Here is a 21,187-nt window from a genome sequence, read left to right on the forward strand (position 1 = left end):
ATTAAATAAAGAGAGCTTGGTTTGGTTTTGCAATGTACTCGTAAGAACTAAGTTTGAGGCATGAATCATGCATCCCATCCCTTATTGTATTCTGTTACCTAAACAGAAAGAGAGCAATATGTGCTCAGCATAAAAAAATAGTCAATGACATAAAAATTGAATCAAAAGATAATGGAATTACAGAGGGATTCAAATAATCACACTTGTAAAAGGTACCTGGTATTATTTTATTTTGGGGTTTGTTTATTTTGTGACAGGAACCAGGAAATGAGAGGCACCAGGGCCGGCTCCAGGCAAGCGGGGGCCCTTGGGCATCAGCTTGCCCTGGCCCCCCTGTGGGTGGGTGGGTGTGCATGGATATGCATGCGTGCGCCCCCCGCACAGTCCCCCTACCTGTCTAGTCTTTACCATTGTCCTTAATGAAGATGGCGGCCGCGGTTTCCCTAAGAGGAATGAAGCCTCCGCCACCATCTTTGTTGATGGCACACGTGCGTGCTATGCACGCACATCTCTGCCATCAACTAAGATGGCAGCAGCAGCTTCAGTACCTTAGGGAAGCTGTGGCCACCATCTTCATTAAGGGCAATGCTAAAAAGCCAGCTGACAGGTAAGTGGGGGGGCGTGGGGGGCATGGGGGGCGGATCATGGAAGGGGAGCGGAGGAACCATCAGGGGCTCATGTAGCTCTGGGGCCCTCGGGCCAGTGCCCAACCTGGCCGCCCTTTAGAACCAGCCCTGGGCAAGACATGTAAAATGGGTTAAATTAAGGCCACATGTTGTTTTAAAAAAAATCTGCATGGGGAATAAACAGAGAGGGCAACTAGCCTAAATGAGCCATACCTGCCCAGGACAGGAGGCATGACAGGGTAACAACCCCTTTACCTGGACCATTAAGTTGAATAGGAAGGGCTTCCTAACCCCACCCCCATCCTGGGCCCCGCAACAGTGGGCAAGTGAGGCAGGTTAACCTGTATACAGAGCATCCACGAGGCTAAGGGTCCCACAGCTCCTAGCCACTGGCCGCCAGAGACCCCCCCATCACCTTTAAAGGTGTCTAAGTGTGCTTACTAGTATACACCTAATACATCATTGGGTAAAATTGCATACAATGTTGTGTGCATTAGGAGAATTCACAGTGACATGCTGCTGAATTTTCATGAGGACTTGTTTTTTGAAAAACAAATCACAGCTAATGTAGAAATGTGGAGAACTGTAAGAGCAGAAAATGAGAAGCTGAGAGAAACCAAAATGGACAGATTTGCCCATCGCTATTTAAGAATGTCAAAAATCATAGAAAAACCAAATGATAAAAATATAACAACCAGTGTAAAATGCAAAAAGACTAGAAGCTGGGGGGGAAATGAAATTGGTATTATTGTCTATTTGGCAAAGCATTTCACAATAATAACAGGTAATAAACGAAGGACTTTTTAGAGTTAAAAGTACTGCTATTAGACAATAGAATTTTAGTTCTTTAACTGTTTAGATTTAAATAAATGTGTGTATATCGAGTAATCAGATAAAACCTTAGGATATTAATATACCAATTAACAGTGGGATCATATGCATGTTTATTCTGAACAAAGTAAGTGTGACTGTGCTTTTTATGCGGATATAGGAATTGTCATTTGGAAGTGGGGGAGAGAACAATAGCTAAACAGAACTTACACAAACAGATATTGATCCTAGGCAATAAACCCTTCACATAATTTACTGAAAAATTAGTAATCACCATGTTATTTGAGCAGCCTAAACAGGGATCAGATTGTCATAATTGCTGTGCTTTAAGCTCTCATAGCAACAGTGGCTTTCATACAAAAAAAGAGCACTTGACTTGACATACCCTGTTATTGTAATTTATTTTTTGGGGGGGGGGAGTGGAAATTGTCATGATTCCCTATGTCATGGTCCTTTATTTATTTGATTCCATACTGGGACAAAGATCTTCACTTAATGAAAATGAAATGGACTGCCTTCAAGTCAGTTCTGACTTATGGCGACCCTATGAATAGGGTTTTCATGGTAAGCAGTATTCAGAAGGGGTTTACCATTGCCTTCCTCTGAAGCTGAGAGTCAGTGACTGGCCCAAGGTTACCCAGTGAGCTTCATGGCTGTGTGGGGATTCAAACCCTGGTCACCTAGGTCGTAGTCCAACACTCTAACCACTATGCCACACTGGCTCTCCTCCACATAATAGGCTAGTTGAAAAAGGAAGATCCTGAACAGGCCCTGATAAGACAATAGAGACAGCACCTTTCTGATATGTAATGGGAGGGAGTTCCAGTGAGTAAGTGCCACCATACTAAAGGCCTAATTCCTTTATCATACGGAATGGACGGAGAAGTCATGAGCAGGACAAACTGTGTGTGCCACATGGGCTTCCATGCACCCCTTAAGCTAATGCAATGATGGATGCTATCCCAGTGCTATCCCAGTATTGAAGTAAAATTAAACTACCAGTCTAAACTCACCATATGCTCAGAGGCACATGTTACCAAATTCTTCCAAGCTACACAGCAAGTGGATTGGACTGTGAAAGACCAACCTAAATTGTGTTTGCATTTTGACAAATTTTAAGGGCAGTCCAATATCTCAGAGAGGAGGTTGGGTCTCCTGCTCCCCTGGTGCATTCACTATAGCTTATTTATTTATTACATTTATTTATTTATTTATTTATTACATTTATTAATTGCCTATCTGGCTGGCCATCAGCCACTCTAGGCGATGTACAAAGCAAAATGATACAGAAATGATACAGAATCTAAAAAACTAAACAATAAAATAATACCTAACCAGCATTAAGAATAACATAATACAACCAAACAAAACAATAAGAGCAAGGAATCTTCCATGATCTTCTTCTCCAGGTGACCTCAAGGCTGCCCAATTTCCCTGCTTTTTAAAGTTTGATAGAAATATCTGCGGGCTATAGGTACGTTCTTAAACCGCAAGGTTTTTTGCGTATTAGTGAATGATTCTGTAACTAACTGTTGGTCCATCTGACAGTTGCTCCATCCAGCTCATATTTAGCTAGTTTGCTCATCAGAATATCATAGGGCCATTTGTCAAAAGCTTTGCTGAAGTTGAGATGTATTATGTCCACAGCATTCCCACAGTCTACCAGGGAGGTTACCCGATCAAAAAATGAGATAAGAAAAAATGAGATACAAGTGTCTACATGTATGTCTCTCCATCCAGGCAAACAAGAGTTCAAAGTTCAAAGACACATTTCATCCAGGCAAAAAAACTGGAAGAGGGCATGAAGGTGAGGGGGGATATACTGGGGAGAGGCCCAAGGGCAGAAGAGAGAGCAAGACCTGGAGGATTACATTTGGCCTCTGGCCCTGAGTCCCCCCATTCCTGCTGTCTGGACCCAGCAATGGTAGATGATGGCAGAATGCTCATGGGAGCCTGTAGGTTTTACCCTGCAATCACCATCCAGCAAGACTGGGGTGACCTTAGTGGTTTCACCCTTCAACTCACATCTGTCATTCATGGGTGCTAAGCTTTGAGCCAGTGTGGTGTCGCCCAGATGAAGAGAGGGAAGGAATCACCTTCCTATACCCTCATTAAGCTCATACCCATAGTTAGGGAAGCAAGGAGGTTATGTTGCTGCAGATCCTCATGGAATCCAGATTAATAAAGTTGTGGCCTTTATTTACAGCATGGGTGGGAAAGTTGTGGTCCTCCAGCTGTTGCTGGACTACAGCTTCCATCCATTCATGACCATTGGCCATGCTGGCTGGGGTCGATGAAAGATGAAATCTAACAACATCTGGAGGGTCAAAATTTGCCCATCCCTGATTTACGCCATATCTTCATCTTGGATTTTCATCCCAGGTTTGGGTGCAAAACAGATGACTCTATGGTGGCTTTATCAATTTAGATGTTAATCCACCCTCAGTGGAAAAAGATGGGGAATGCTTAACTATACAGTAGAAGCGTGTTGTAACCTCAGGGCTCGGGGGACAAAGGATGTGCCTGTGTTATAGGGCTTTCTTGTTATAACAAAAGCTGCATTCTATAAACAGTATTTTACTCAGGGAACATTGTCATCTTTATTTTTATTTTATTTATTATTTTATTTATATCCTGCCTTTCCTCCCAGCAGGAGCCGAGGATGGCATACAGCAAACAGGGTTATAATGGGTTTCTACTGTAATGGGTTTCCTGGCCCAGAGATCCCAGTACAGATGCCAGGCTAGGTGATCTATAGAATTCATGGTGTGGTTCTTGATAGACTGTAGTGGGTAATTGCATATTTGTCCACTTTGAGATCCATTATCATCAGGAACACTATTCTACATATGAATAATAGGTGAACAATGTAGACTTAAACTGCAAGCATATACAAAACACACTGGGGAATTTTTATTTTATGGAGGAATATCTAAACATGGATTCACTCATCTTCATTCTGAACTATACCATGCAATTCTGCTGATTGTATCTCTTGACTAATGCTTTGCAAAGGACCCCTGAATATGTGTAGCCCCAGAGGATTGTGCCCCATGCTTCTGTTCCAAATGTCCTGCCAATCATACTGCCTGGGTGCTGCAAAAATGTTCCCTAAAAGGTTGACAGTTAATTATATTCAAAGAATGCCTTTATTTTATTTTTTAATATGACTGCCAATACACTTTAACGGAAAGAATGAAAAATAATGGTCAATGTCTTTAAATTTCCTGTACAGTTGAAACATTGTTAATGTGTTTAATTACACCTTAAGTAACTATAAGTCACCAAGACAGATGACAGATCACCCATTTGATTAAACTTCTGTGTCTGTGTCTGTGTGTGTTTTCTAGCTATCTAGCTGTCAGTTTACCCCCTACAGGCAGTACTTTAATTAAACAGATACAGCATCTATATTTTAACCCCAATAGATTAGGCAGTGTATCAAAGGAAGCAAACATCTGTATCCAATTGGTTACTATGGATGACATGTGGATTATCCACCAGGGAATGGAGTAGAATGTATAGTATGCAGAGGGCTAATAAAATCCATGCAAACATCTTCTAAAACCAAGATCTCAGTGCCATTTAAGTGCTTTTCTGTGTTCATATTGAAGTGTGTTATGGAGTCAGCTAAAAGTGTGCTTTTTTATGGATTATAGGATATTGTCAGGGCCAGACTAGGACTGTGAACAGCAGACTAGGACTGTGAACAGCAAATCTAAGCAGAGAGGATATACTGTGCAACCACATGTCCTGAAAGTGAATTGCTAGAACTGGAGCAGGGAGCTTGAGCTAGGCTCAAGATAGAAGCTTAAGAAAATGGAAAAACCTGCCAAATTGGGAGCAAGAAACTATATCCTGAAGTGCAGCAAGCAGCGTTTTGGATGTGTGAGAAATGGATTTTTGTTTCATATTTCCATTAATTTTTGTTATTAAAGACCTTATTCATTTTATTATTCTTCCCTCACACATTTGTTTCATTATTTGATCACTCACAGCAAATGTTTTTGTGACATCTGTTTTCATTGTTTTTCTTTTACTGATTTTTTGTTTTACTGTTCAGTTACTATTTGGTGTGTGCGTGTGGTTGCCATTTTTCCATCAAGAATGCCCCAGAATCATACAACATGTGAGACATTCTGGGATAAGAAAATGGTGGGCACCATGAGGCAAACACTGACAAGGCCTCTGATTCTACTGAAGAAGTTAAGTCCTCCACTCCACCCTACTGAGTGACAAATAGGTTGGATGGGTATGAATAAGAGTAATGAACAAGGAACCCATTCATACTCTTAAGTTATCACATTTGTTTCAGAATAAATAAAAATTGAATGGAATTGGCTCCATTAAATTTTTCATTTCCCCCCCAAACAAATGTGCAAGCCTAGTATTGTTCTTCTAATGAAGAAAAGTCAAAAAGTTAACTACTAGTATTAACACTGGACCTGGCCAATCCAGAGAACACTATATTGCCCACCAAGCTGAACATTGCATAACAATATTGCACATGTCAAGAAGGTTTTAAGGCCTGAGCACGGACAGTCCCAGCAAACAAGGGTCCCAGGTCAATTTCTACAGTTCTTGACAGATGTTATATTTACTATAATTAATATATAGTGCTGTCTCTCTCCCATCTGCATTGGTCCAAAATTAGGAAGAGACAAATGTATTATCTCTCATCATACACAGAACAACATATTTTTACAATTTAGCCCAGTTTAGACTGGTGCAAGGCATAAACTTATAGGCCGCCCCACTAGCCCATCTAGTCCAATGCTGTCAATTCTGACTAGTGTCTGCTCTCTACGTTCTCAAGCAAAATCTTTCACATCACCTGCTACTTGTTTTAACAGGAGACGTGAGGTATTGTATCAGAGATTTTCTGCATGCAAAGCATGTGCTCGAAGACTGAACTGTTGTCCCTCTTGACGCTGGCACGTCAGCAGCCATTCAAACAGAGTTTCCACAGTGACAACAAACCATTTGTAAAAACCAGGCTTCTTATTTAGCATTCTGTGCGTTAGGTAACCAACAAACACTCTCTTTCAAGTACAGTATTTAACTCAGCCAGGGCATAGCCTGTATTGAAATGACCCAAGTTACAACAGAGCTGCCTGGAATTTCTAGAGGGAGCCTGGTTAAATTAGACCATATCCACACTAAAAATGTAAAACCATTTACTCTGCCCATCTCCCTCATTTGTAAATGATAATCCATAGCACCCAGAGCCATCTAGGGACATGTTAAGTTTTTAAGGACTGACACAGTCTGGGTTTTAGTGTAAAAAGAACTCACAGATGCCCTGCATGAAGAATAGCTAACCCAAGGCTCTCCACGTGTTATTGGACTCCAAGCCCCATCAGGCCAGTCAGGAAGGTTTGGGGAAAATTCAGTTCAGATAGCATTTACAGTCACACCTATCAAATTCACATTTTCTGAAACAATACACAAACCAAAACACAGCTATCTTTCTGAATTTACACTTAGCCAAGCTTTGTGATGCAGTTCTCTAACCCCAAACAATATGTAAAAAATGCATATATTAGGGGGAAGTGTGAATAAAATAAGAGACTATAAGATACAAAAATCCATTGCATTAGGGAAAATTGCTTGCAAAAATGTGTACCTTAGTGTGTATAAGGGAAAACTATCTCTAAAATTGCTCTAGTGCAAAAATTAGCACTAAAATTAGCTGATAAGTTTTCATGAGCATTTTCTTTTTAAAAATTGCGAATTACTACAGCAATGTGGAGAACTGAATTTCAGGTTGGAAAAATGAGAAACAGAGAGAACTGAAACTGACAGACATCCCTACTAGTTAATATGGCCAATAATCAGGGATGATAATAGAATAATGGAGTTGGATGGGACCTATAAGGCCATTGAGTCCAACCCCCTGTTCAGAGTAGGAATCCAAGTTAAAGCATACCAAAAGCATACCTGACAGATGATTGTCCAGCTGCCTCTTGAATGCCTCTGGTATTGGAGAGCCCACCACCTCTGGGTAATTGGTTCCATTGTCTTACTGCTCTGACATGGTCATACTGCTCTAACTGATCGAATGTGATTGCTCTAACATTTAGGAGGTTTTTCCTGATATTCAGTCAAAATCTGAACTGAGCCCATTATTCCATGTCCTGCACATATCCTGGGCTCCTGTTGGGAGGAAGGGCGGGACATAAATCAAATAATCAAATAAATAAAATATTACCCATCGTATAACTATGAATTTGGTTTTTTTCCCCTACATGTAGAACTTTGTACTTATCTCTGTTAAATTTCATTCTGTTGTTTCTGTCTTCTAGGGTATTGGCTATCAACTTTGTGTTGTCTGCAGAACTGATATTTATTTATTTATTATTTATTTATTTATTACATTTATATACCACCCCATAGCCAAAGCTCTCTGGGCAGTTTACAGTAATTAAAAACATTAAAAACAAATATACAAATTTTAAAACACAAAAAACAATTTAAAAACACAATTTTAAAAATTTAAAAACACATGCTAAAATGCCTGGGAGAAGAGGAAAGTCTTGACCTGGCGCCGAAAAGGTAACAGTGTTGGCGCCAGGCGCACCTTGTCAGACACATCATTCCATAAATGATAAGCATTCCCTGCACCTCCTCATCCAAGTCATTAATAAAAATGTTGAAGAGCACTGGGCCCAGGATGGAGCCCTGCGGTACCCTGCTCGTTACCTCCCCTTAGTTTGAGAAGGAACCATTGAAAAACACTCTTTGAGTACGATTGCCAACTGTGGATCCACCTGATAGTTGTTCCATCCAGCCCTCATTTAGCTAGCTTGCTAATCAGAATAGAATGGGGCACTTTGTCAAAACGTTGCTGAAATCAAGAGATATTATGTCCACAGCATTCCCACAATGTACTAGGGAGGTTATGCAACCAAAAAAAATGAAATAAGATTAGTTTGGCAGAATTTGTTCTTGACAAATCCATGTTGGCTTCTAATAATCACTGCATTGTTTTCCAGGTGCTTACAGATTGACCGCTTTATCATCTGCTCCAGAATTTTCCCAGGGATTGATGTCAGACCGACAGGTCTGTATTTTCCAGGTTCCTCCTTTTTGTCCTCGCTAACCTCAGCTCATTCTCAGATTTAGCCTTCTTGACGCCATTCCTGCAAGTCCGTGCTGTCTGTACTCTTCCTTTGTGGCCTGGCCTTCCTTCCACTTCCTGCATGTGTCCTTTTTTGTTTTCAGGTCATTAAGCTTTTCATAAAGCCACATTGGCTTCTTCTGCTGTCTTCCACCTTTTTTCCTTGTAGGAATTGTGTGCAATTGTGCCTTTAGAATTCCTTTTTTCAGAAAGGAGTTGCAGTCCAAGAGCATGTGGAGAGCCACAGGTTAGCTATCTCTCCCCAGCATAGTCTTTTCAAAATTGAGCAGTCCTGCTGATTGTGTGGTGCTGGTTTTCATCTTAAATGTTAAATCCACCAGTATTTTCAAGTTTAATAGAGTTATATCCTGTCAGATAAAATTTACCAAGGTGGCTTAAATAGGACCAAAGAACAACAACATACAATATGAGAAAATATCACAGACAAAAATTTTAAAACAGTAGTGCAATCTGTTTAGGACTAAAAGTGCTCAGAAGGTCTGGAAACCAAAAGAATGACAACACAGGCACCAAGCTTCCCTCCCTAGAGAGATCATTCTGCATATTGGACAATACTACCAAGAACCCCACTCCGCACCCGGGACTTACCGGGTTGCGGGGCGTAGTTTGCGGCCCGGGGTGAATCCCGAGCCTCCATGTTGGAAGAGGGCAAGCGCGCCGGACTGGCGTGATGTTGTCGCAGCGCGCTGCTAGAGTGGGTGGGGCGACTGAGCTTATTTAAGCTCGCGCTGGCTGCCCTCTCTCTCTCTTCAAAATTTGCGGCAGCAGAGTGCCTGCGATCCTGGCGTTGTACACAACGCCATTTTGGAGAGCGTGAGGCAGCGGCAACGGTGCCATTTTAAGGCGCACGAGGCTCCGGTGTCGGCCTTGTTCAGCCATGCAGCTCCAGCTGGAAGGGCCTTCTTCGGCCACGCTTGCGCTGCCAATAGTGTCCGCGGCGCGGCAGGCCTTAACTGCAGGACTCTTCGGCTCCACGGTGGCGGCGGCAACAGCGGCATGGCAGCTCGCGCCCCTGTGGCAGCCGAGGAAGTCAGCAGTCGAATCAAGGAGGAGGCGGCATGGCGGCGCCCCGTTTCAGGCGCGGCAGTGCCAGTTCAAGCACTCATCCCCCCCTTCAAGGCTTTTCAGGCCTGACACTGGGAGGGAGGAGGCAGGGACACACTTTTCCTCCTACACTTCAGAGCAGGCCTTTCGGCCTTGTGGAAGGCTGGTGGTTGGGCCCGATTCTGGGAGGGAAGGGGCGGGTACGTTCACCCCCATTCCAAGGCATTTGGCCTTCAGGTAGACTGGTGATCGGGCCCACGGAGGGAGGAGGCAGGAGCACATTTCTCCCAACTCACCCAGGCCTTACTAGGGGTGTCTGGACAAACCCTGGTCTATATAGGCTTGCATACAAGGAGTTTTTGGATCTTCTGGTTGGGCCTTCAGGTGTTCAGCCTTGATCTTGGTCATGGCGCCAAAAAAGGGTCAGGGTGGGCCTAAAGGAAAAGGGAGGGCACCCAGATTGGGCCGGGGGTCTTTCCCTCCTGGGGTCTCTGGGGCGGGAGATGGGGAACCACCATGGGCGGCTGTCCTGGCTCGTCTCGCGGCCCTAGAGGGATCTTCCTCCCAACAATCCCAACCCGCCCAGCCAGCTGCTGCTGTGGCAGGCACGCCCCAGGCGAAGCACACCAGAGGGCAGGCTCGAAGGGCGTCCATTATAGTGCCTCATCCTGGGTCAGTCAGTCCAACGCGGCCACAGGTCTGCCTTCATCTGTTTCTAACCAGTCAACATTGGACTTAATTTTAGCTCGTCTGGATGCCCTTGAGGTGGGTCCCAGCAGGTCGGTCGGAGAGACTCTCACCCAGGACCGGTGTGTCACTACTACTGAACAGTCATCTCTGGATACTGTGTCAGAGGGGAAATCAGGTGAGTACACAGTGACTGGCTCACCAGGGCCAGGCCCTGCGTGGGGCTGGCCACCATGGGTGTACCCATATTGGGGGCCTGGGCAGATTTGGCCTTTCTCTCCTCCACATGGCACTGAGACTGACAACCAGGCAACACTTCCAGCTGCCAAGGCAGGTGACATACAGCTAGTACAACCCTCATCACTTGAGGCCTGCGACCATGTTTGGGCATCTTCCCAAACAGGAACCGCGGTTGAGGCAGCCATTTCCTCCCAGCCCACTGCTTCTTCGGGGGTTTTGACGGTTCACCAGGGCGTTAGTGACCCCCTAGGGCATATTAAAGAGGGTGCCATCCCTTTTGGAGAGACTTCTGCTCCTTTAGGTTTCCATTTGCTTCCAGCAACTAAGGAAAAAATCTGGAATGGGGAATACATTGACTTGTTTTCCCTGTTGTACAGGGAGCCGCTTAAGAGGGACAGGGAAAAAGGGGATGAGAAGGATGTAGAGAGGCCCAAGAGGTGCCGGATTGAGTGCACTTGGGCTAACTGGCTCCCCGCCTACTTTACGTACATAGGGGTGATCATGCAAAAACAGCCACAGCGCGGTTTGGTCCTGATTAAGTACCTGGATATTATCTACAGGGGCTATACAGAGTTCATGGGGTCGACGTGGCTCTCTTACGATGAGGCTTTTCGTATGAGGGCGGCCTATGACGCCTCCTTGCCATGGGACAGGAAGGAGGCTGAACTGTGGTTACAGTTCATGTCTCATTCAAGGCCGGTGGCTGGGGACAGGACTGATAGTGGCCACCTCATGGCTAGGCAATTGGCACCAGCTCCCTCCCGCGGGCCAGCGGGGCAGGGGGTTCAACACCACCTGCTCTGCTGGGAGTTTAGCTCCCGTGGCTTCTGTGGCAGGAACCCTTGCCAGTATAGGCATGAGTGTACACTCTGCGGTGGTCAACACGCGCCTGCTGCCTGCCCCAGGAACCGGCCTTATCGATGTGGCAATAGGGACTTCCACGGACAATGGAAGCAAGGACCCCCCAGGCGCAACTCAAGGAAAAGGGCCCCAGCCCAATTAAGTTACTAGAATTGCAATGTTTATTGAGTTTTTATCCTTTAGTTCATGAAGCTCGGTGCCTTTTAGAGGGCTTTTCAACTGGTTTTCGGATCCCTTACTCAGGGCCCCGGACTGCCTTCCGGTCTAGGAACCTGAGGTCTGTCTTGGGCATGGAACAGGTTAACAAGATTAACAAAGAAAGGGAAGTGGGCCGAGGTTTGGGCCCCTTTGCTTCCCCTCCCGTCACGTCTCTGGGTATTGTGCCTAAGAAGACACCAGGAGAGTTCCGCCTCATTCACCACCTCTCCTATCCGCATGGGCAGTCAGTTAACGATTTTATTCCACCTCACTTATGTTCGGTACGCTACACCTCTTTTGACTGTGCAGTGAGCATGGTTAGGAGTTGCAGTGTGGGTGCCCTCATGGGGAAGTGTGACATAAAATCTGCATTCCGCCTCCTCCCCGTCCATCCTGGAGATTTTGATCTATTGGGGTTCGCTTTTGCGGATCCCTATTATGTGGATCGTGCACTGCCCATGGGCTGCTCTATTTCATGTGCAGTATTCGAGCTTTCTAGCTCTTTCCTGGAGTGGGCAGTAAGGAGGCAGTCTGGATCACGTTCTGTGGTCCACTATTTGGACGATTTTTTATTTGCTGGACGGGCACACACGAGGGAGTGCAAGGATCTCATGGATCACTTTATGGAGCTGTCAAGGGAACTTGGAGTCCCACTGGCGGGGGAAAAACGGAAGGCCCGTCCCCTATTATCACATTCCTGGGGATCGAAATAGATACATTGGCCCAGTCCTGTAGGCTCCAACTTGCCAAATTGCAGTTGCTGCGAGAGAAGATATCTCATGTTCGGGTTTCCAGGAGGGTAACCCTGCGCACCCTTCAGGAGCTGGCGGGTTCACTGAACTTCGCCTGCAGGGTGGTTGCACCGGGGCGTGCTTTCTTGAGACAAGTCTATGACACTATGTCAGGTTTGTCCCATCCTCATTATCACATCAGGCTTTCGGGTGCGCTCAAAGATGATCTGTCAGTCTGGGCTAAGTTCTTACAGGAATTCAATGGGATTTCTTTGTGGAGGCGGGACCGCCTCCTGGAGGCCGAACTCCAGGTGCACTCCGATGCCTCGGGGGTATTTGGTTTCGGTGTCATTGTTAATGACTCTTGGAGCCATGGCAGCTGGCCGCAGACCTGGGTTCAGGAAGGCTGGATTAGAGATTTGACTCTCCTGGAATTTTTTTCCAATAGTGGTGGCAGTGCATCTTTGGCCGGACAGGCTGCACGATTCCACAGTCCACTTTTGGTGTGACAACCTGTCCACGGTGCACGTTATTAACTCCTTGTCATCAAAGAACCCCCAAGTCATGCACCTAGTACGGGCCTTTGTTTTACAATGTCTCCAGTTTAACATTCTGTTTCTGGCGCACCACGTCCCTGGTATTGATAACAGTATTGCTGATGGTCTGTCACGGAACCAGATGGAGAGATTTCGCCACCTGGTGCCGCGGGCCAGGGCTCAGCCAGACATGGTCCCACCAGATCTATGGGAGATTGGCAGCTTGAGTCGGAGAGGGTGATAAGCCTGTCCATTGCGCCCAGTACTATGGCCAGCTACCAGAGAGCAGGTAGGGAGCTATTGGCTTTCAGGGCAGAAAGGGGATACATACAGCAGTGGCCCATTCCAGTGGCACACCTCATAGAGTTTTGTGTGGAAGGCAGGAGGAAGGGCCTTGCCGTCAAGACTATTAGAGGTAAGCTCTCTGGCCTATCCTTTTTGGCCAAGTCACGCAGTTTGCAGGACTTTTCAGATGACTTCCGACTTCATAAGATGTTGGAAGGCTGGGCACAGGAACACCCTGCCAATTCAGATTCTTGCTCCCCTATGCACCCAGAACTTTTATTAGGGCTCCTGATACAATTGGAGTATTTATGTTCCTCATCTTTTGAGGTACTGCTTTTTCATGTGGCCGCACTTACATTTTCTTTGGAGCTTTCAGAATCAGTGAGGTGCTGGCGGGGTCCAAGGCTGACATCTCTTCCCGTGCCTTTTTGCTGTCTGACTTTAGTTGGAGGGGGGGACAGGCTGCCCTACAGTTGCGATGGTCAAAGACTGATCAGCGCAGGAGGGCACGTATGGTTCTGCTTTCCCCCTCACAGCTGCACGAGATTTGCCCTGTAGCCACATTGGAAAAATTTTTGGCAGTCCGGGGACAACAGCCTGGATACTTGTTTATACATAAGGATGGCCAACCCCTTTCTAGATTTCAGTTTTGGACGGTTACCAGGACAGCCCTTGGTAATATGGGACTGGACCCCAAAATTTTTGGGACACACTCTTTCCGCATTGGAGCAGCGTCTACGGCCGCCTGTTTGGGCTTCTCCCAAGAGAGGTTACAGTCCCTGGGCAGATGGCGTTCTATGGCCTATAGGTCTTATATTTGACCTTTCCGAGGGGTTCAAAAAACCAGTTTGTGACTTGTTCTTTGTCACTGTTATGAGTTTCCATTGTTTGTTTTGACAGGCCGCTGGAAGGGAGACGAAAGAGTGTGCATCCTCCTCTGCGGCCATAGTATGGTCTTTTGGGCAGGCCGCAGGGCGGCGAAGTTGCATTTTGGCACGCAGCTTGGGCTTAGCCAGTGGGCTACTGTACAATGGCTGGGCCGCCGTGGGATGCATTGGGACGGGCTCCTTCCTACGCTTTTCCAGACGGCAGTGGTTTGGGATGCGCCACATTTCTTGGTCATTCACCTGGGGGGAAATGACCTTGGCATGCTGAAGGGCAGAGCCCTTATTGAGCAGGCGTGTGCTGACTTCCGGGCCATCATGCAGCGGTGGCCGGGGGTGCACTTGATTTGGTCCGATATTTTACCCCGTAGACACTGGAATTGTATGGGTGACCCTAGGGGGATAAATAGGTCCCGAAAAAAAGTGAATAGGCAGCTCCGTCTTGCTCTATTGGACTCTGGTGGTTTTGTCATTCACCACCCTGAGATAAGGCACAGTAGGGTTGAACTATATCGGTCAGATGGAGTTCATATGTCCGATGTAGGTAATGATATCCTTTTAGACGACCTGCAGAGGGGTGTGAAGGACATCTTGTTTGAATGTGGGGTAAAGGGTGACTAAACAGAGGTTTGTCCCCTTTCTGTGGCGAGGAAGTGCGGGAAAGGTTAAAGGTGAAGGGCAGCTAGGTGACACCTTTAGGCACCTTTGGAGGTGATAGGCAGTTCCGGAGGCCTGCAGCTCCAGGTTATACGGCCCGAGGGCAGGATACGGGTCGCCTTTGGGGCCAAAAGGTCTCATCCACGCAGAGTTTCAGGGCACCGGGGGGCGGTGACGCAGGTTGACCTCCCTACGCACAATTGGAGTGTGGTCGGGGCAAGGGGTTGACAGATTGGCACCCCCTTGCCCGGCAGGGGTTTGGGTTGCCCCAATAGCTGCAAGCAGGCTTTGCCTGACTCATCAGTTGAATCCCGCACTTATGTTCCCCTCTGCAGGTTCATTATCATAATATGAATTTGGTTTAATAAAGTGGCCCATTATTTAACCCATCATATTGTGTCTTATTTCACCCCTGGGTCGCAAGGCCTTTTTGCCCCTTTGGCAGGGGCACTCAGAGAAAAGCTGTAGAAGGATTCCGAGTTCAGTAAACGTGTCTGAGGGATAGGAACAACCAAGGAAGAGTGGCTTATCCCTCCCATTGGCCCAAAAGTCAATCCACCTGTTCCTCTTGAAATATTTCCTTCATCAATGTATGAGCCTCAAATTCATTTGCAACATTTATAACAAACACCTGTAAAAAGATTAAAATTGTATGGTATTGGGACAAATCTTTTACAAGGCTGAAACATTAAATAAAGACATCATTTTTATTTATCATATTTATTCATTTTTATTTTATCATATTTATTTATTTATTTTGCAAAAGGAGCACTCTCCTCTCCCCCCCCTTTTTCTTTTTTTTAAAAAAATAACACCACCAACACTGGCCAAAGTTAAGAACTTAAGAGAGATCAGATCAGACCATTATCTCTTGAGGGTGACTGGAAGGCAGAAAACTGACCTACATATTAGATTTTGATTCCTGGATGCTTCTACAAAGCTTACTTGTTCTTTCATCTGAAAAATGAAAGGTCCTAAAATTCACAGGCTATCACATCATACTGTGCAAATGACATGACCTTTGCTTTGCTTTGTTGTTTTCATCTTACCTTAGGTCTTCACATGGAAGCTTTCCCATACAAAATCAGGAAACACCATTCAAATATCACAATTAAAATGTAAGCCATTTGTAAAGGCATTTATTTTCCCTTCTCCCCCCCCACTTCTTTCCTCCTTTGCTAATTATGAAAATAAGTTAAATGAACCAATGTTTACTCTTTCCAAGCCCTCTTACTCGCCTACTGTCATCTCTGGTGAATCCATAACGTTAGATCATCACATTCTTTTCCATGGTAACAGATGCTGATGCCATAAATAGAGGTTTAATTTCAGGATTAAGCAGAAGGCAAAAGCTGGGTAGTGAAATGGAAATTCTTATTCAAAGTCAAATATGAAAAGATAATTGCAAGGTGTAGTACTTGCCTTCTTCGATGAAAAGTATTTTATTGACACAGCAAATATTCCCTTTCTAGAACTTTGATCTTTTGTTAGAAGGGCATTTTCTTCTTGAGAATTCCTGATTGGAAGTGATTAAATATGCCAGTATTTATCTTACTTTGGATGATTCTTGATTACATGATACCCATCTGTTTTTCCTTATGAGCTGATAAGCTAGTTTGACATTATAATGTGAGAGCAAGTGATGCCTGATTATACTCGGAGGCATTTGCATATTTTAGATCAGTCACACTTTAACTTTTCTGTAAGATTCCCGATATGAATTTATAGTCAATCCAGAGATTGCCAGAATTTACCAGAGATCTGCATCTGAAAGTTTCTCATAGTCACACTTTCCAGATTTACCAACAGTTTGCTGAGGGGACCTTCAAACGACTCTAGTTGATTTCTTTAATGTTTCTGCAAGATATAAACTGACAGAAGAATAAAGTTCTACACTTATCTGGGCATAAACCTCATTGAAATCAATGGGAGTTGCTTCTGAGTAAATATGTACAGGATGTTGTGGTTAAACGCATCATATTATGGATCAAAACAGATATGACACACGAGACATCTATTAGATACAGAAGACCTCTTGGAGGCTGGGCCTGGCAGGTATCTTTAAAACTTGTGCAGGGGAAGGGAGAATTCCACCTTGTGGTTTTTCCCATTACAGATTTGCAAGAACACCTGCACTTGGCTGACTTTCTCTTCTCCTAAAGATACAGGGTCAGTCTCAGGCCTTGAACCTGGCAACCCTAGGCAGACTATATACATGAAGGCTATAATCCTAACCGTGTTTACTCAGAAGTAAGTCTCACTGGATTCAGAGGTGCATACTCGCAGGCATAGATGGCTTTATGATGGGCCATTATTCATTTCATTAAGTTTGTCTTTAAGATGCACATGATTCTCTTCCTTTTGCTGCATAAGTCTGAAAGGGCTACCCCTTTGGAAATTCATGAACTTTGAAAGGGATGCACAGAAAAGGTAATTGATTTACAGTAATGCCTCAATTAACAAATCCTCCAGAGATGGAACTCCTTTTAACCAAGGCTTTTTAAAAGGTGAAACTGACCTGCTTTGCTCTGCAATGGATACATTTTCAAGCCTGCCTCTTTGCTTTAAAGTGAAACTGACCAGCATGTGTCTTTGCTTTGCTATTAGTAAACTCATATGTCTTCACCTTTGCTTTGCTATGATAAGTCTATGTGTTTGCTCTGCATTAAAGAGATCTCTTGCTTTCTCCCAGGACTGGAGAGGGAAGGATCCAATACGATTCAGAGGAGGGGAAAGGGTGGGTGTTGAACAGGCACCCTTTAGAGCCCCTGTTGAAGCTGCCCTCACCATCTATGAGCAGGTGTAAGAACCTATCCCTATCCTTTCCATGCTGTTCCTACCTCTAGTATCTGTTAAAGAAATAATGTCCAGGAACGCATCTACTTTGCTAATTGAGGTATTACTGTATAAATATTTGTTTATTTATTAAATTTATATCCTGCCCTTCCTCCTAGAAGATGCCCAGGGTGCTATATGGTGTATATATCTGTCTCTACTGTGCACTATGAGATACATTAAAACAAATTTCTGCACCAACTGATGTCAAACTGGAACAAAAGACTTGTGCAAATACACTAATTGCAAAACTGAAAATACCAGATAAAAGCATAACTAAATGTTGTAAAGGATTGAAGCACATTTGTATATCCCCAAGTCCAACCACATCTGGAGGGCATCAGATTGGCTATCCCTGGTCTACATTGAATGACTGGCAATGGGTCTCCAGGGTTTCAGACAGGTGTTTTTTACCCAGCCCTACCTGGAAATGCCAGGGATTGACCCTGAGACATTTTGCATGCAAAGCAAGTGCTCTACCAGTGAGCTTCAGACTTTTCCCAATGGGGTTAACCTTTTCTGCCCACACCATTTTCTAACTGCTTTTTCCCCACTGTGAAAATATACAGGCACCTATATCATCCGTCTTTGTCCCACAGTGGGGCTAACAGCAGGTAATTTAGATAGTGAAAACAATGCAGAGAGGTTAAACATGTTCCCCCTGTTCCACCACTCTGATCACTCTGCTTTAAAGTTTAAATTAAAACGTGAGGAGATCAAGTCAAGAACTTTCCTCATCATATTTGTTTCAGTCTTAAGACTTCAACACAAGCTTATGGGGAAGATGTATTTCAGAAAAATGGGACATCCACTTCAATTCACACTCGTAATGTCGCTAGCAGGAGATTAGAGGCTTCATATGGCTTGCTTTTTATTTTGTTTTATTTTTCTTGACAGCAGTATTCCTTCCATATGGTTTGATACATCACTTTCCAGTTTGTCTAAAAGATTCATTTATGTTACTTCAATCTGAGAGTTTTTTGGGGGGGTGGAATACTATACATCATCTGTGCAAAGGTTTACATAAAAGATTATGCCTGATCTTTGGCATCTGGAAGCCTTTAAGCTCCTGGAGGTGGAATGGATTTTTAAAGTATCTCAATGGTTCCAGGTTATATGTTTGCAATCCTGATATACCAACAGAAAGACACTTAAATATTTCAACACACACACACAGCAAAAAATATGAGATGAAAATCTTCCCTGTGACTCAAGCTTTCACTGCCTCATGAATTCTTAGGGTCAGAGTACTTATTTTGGAGCATACTGTGGTCTGATTTGATATTCATCCTTAAACTTTCTTCTTTTTAATTTACATTTAGAGAAACATAGGGTATGGATCAACTTGCACCAGAGGATCAGCAGCCACACAGAGAGAGTATGGGCTGTTAAAGGGAATGGGAAGTGTTTGCCAGGGCTGGCCCAAGACATTTTGGTGCCAGGACAAGATTGTGCCCTCCCTTCATTCCATGTACAGAAGCCAACTGGATGAACAAACCAAAGAGCAGCTCCAGAGGCACAGGGCAGGCTGTGTAGTAGCATTCACAGCTCAATCTTCCATCACCATGCAGCTGTTGTGGCCTGAGGCAGTCACCTCATTCTGCCCAATGTTATGATCCAGCCCTATCTTAGTGAACCTTCCTTATCTCCATTTAGCCCTTTCTTTTCATGTTCAAAGCAACAGAAGTTTCTTGAAAGGCATGGAGAAGAATGGATGGACAGCTGACAACACAATGGGAGGCACACACAGACCTCCTGTTCTCTAACACTGCCTATGAAGTACCTCTGCAAGCGCATAGCCAGTGTGGGGCTGATTTTCAGTAAACGTCATGCAAAGATTGTTGATCAATGCATAACATGTTTTAAAGCAGAGGTGGGGAATGTCTGGCCCTCCAAATGTTGCTGAACTACCACTCCCATGCTTCCTAGGGCTGATGGGAGTTGTAGTTCAGCAACATCTGGAGGGCCAAAGGTTTGCTTTAAAGGTAGCTTATTTCATATAAGGAACTCTGATTTGCAGTTGGGCTCTTGCAAAGCTTATGTTGATTGCCTTGATTAACTTGCAGGTAACCTGAGGTCTGGTTTTGTCCTTGAGTTTCTCCCTTTTGTAAAGTTTACCTTAAATGCCAACAGTTGCTCACTTGAAAGTTAAAAGAAACAGACCAAACCTTTTAAAAAGAAAGTGGCTAGATATAAAGCAAAATTACTAGGTAGCATATAAAACTCAGAAGTGGTACAGATTAGAGAGATAATTATCACCCCCAAAAGATGAAACCGACAGGCCTTTTTTTGTTTTGGGGATTTATTTGCTACATTTGTTGTTTAGCTATCCCTGAATGGTAACTAAGGACTATTGAACTTTTGACCACATTTTGATGCATACAACACTTTAGAGATAATGGAGTATTGCTGTCAAGACTGGAATGTTGGACTTTTGGTATATAATCTGTTTGAACTTGGAGATGCAGTGAACAGAAACCTTTACCTGCAGATATGATTGTGTACAAGTTAGTGTTACTACAAGTTAGTGTAAACCACCCAGAGAGTTTCGGCTATGGGGCAGTATACAAATGCAATAAATAAATAAATACTACTAAAGTCTTCCAGAGGTCATTTACTGGATTCTTGTACGTCTTACTTAATCCTTCATGTCATTCACCTTAAACGACTGGCTGACAAAGTGTCAGCAAAGACTAACTGGCCAATTCTCACAGAAAATGAATTCAAGCATGACTGGAACAAGCCCTGAGGAATGCCAAGCCTGATCACTTTTGGTAAGATGGGGCATCACGTCAGTGAGGGAAGAACTGCTTCCATGCCTTTCCACATTCGGAGCAAATGGCATCTGAGCCCTGGAGAGGAAGAGCAGTTTTGCCAGCCCTGAGGGGCTCCGGGCAAGGAAACTGGCAAGTTCCCTCACTAGGGTGGCCATTTAAATGTCCTCTCCTCCAAAAAAAGAGGATGAAAGAGGACATCGATTTTCATAAAATATGTGCATGCTTATATATGTATCAAATTTAGAAATCATTACTATAATTTAAAACAAAATACCTCCTACCATAAAGAGGAAGAGTGTGACCAGGTAAGCTGTGTGCCTGCTCAGTCTGCTGTCCAGCTGCTGGCTATTGGTGGTTAACGTCAAGCTCACACCCCTGGTCTCCCTTCTGAGGGGCTCTTTAATTTTTAAACTTGACTTAGACCAGACAGCCCTCTGTAAAATAGGATACATGGCCACCCTACCCTGGCTCCCTCCTCTCTCCTCCCTTCTCCTCCCACCCCCTCCCCCACCCCCTCCCCTGTGCCACCCTGGATGATCTGCCGGCCTCTTTCTCAGCACCTGCTCACTCTGCTCTCCTTCTCCAGCTCCTCTGCCACTGACAAGAGGTCTGGGCGAGAGCGTATTTGTAGTGGGGCCAAAAGGAAGGTAAGAAGCCACTTCCTGTTTACTGCCATGTCACTGTGCCAGCACTAGGGAGGAGTGGGTGGCGTATATAAAATGGTCCCAGCCATATCCTCGCCTCTTCAGATTCCAGACTGGACACAGACTACCCTCCCTGCATACAGAGTGGGATTAGCCGGTTGCCATGATGGGGGCTGAGTACAGATTTTTGTCTTCATCTGTGACTTGCAG

This window comes from Rhineura floridana, chromosome 2, assembly GCF_030035675.1.
Source record: "Rhineura floridana isolate rRhiFlo1 chromosome 2, rRhiFlo1.hap2, whole genome shotgun sequence".
NCBI lineage: Eukaryota > Metazoa > Chordata > Lepidosauria > Squamata > Rhineuridae > Rhineura > Rhineura floridana.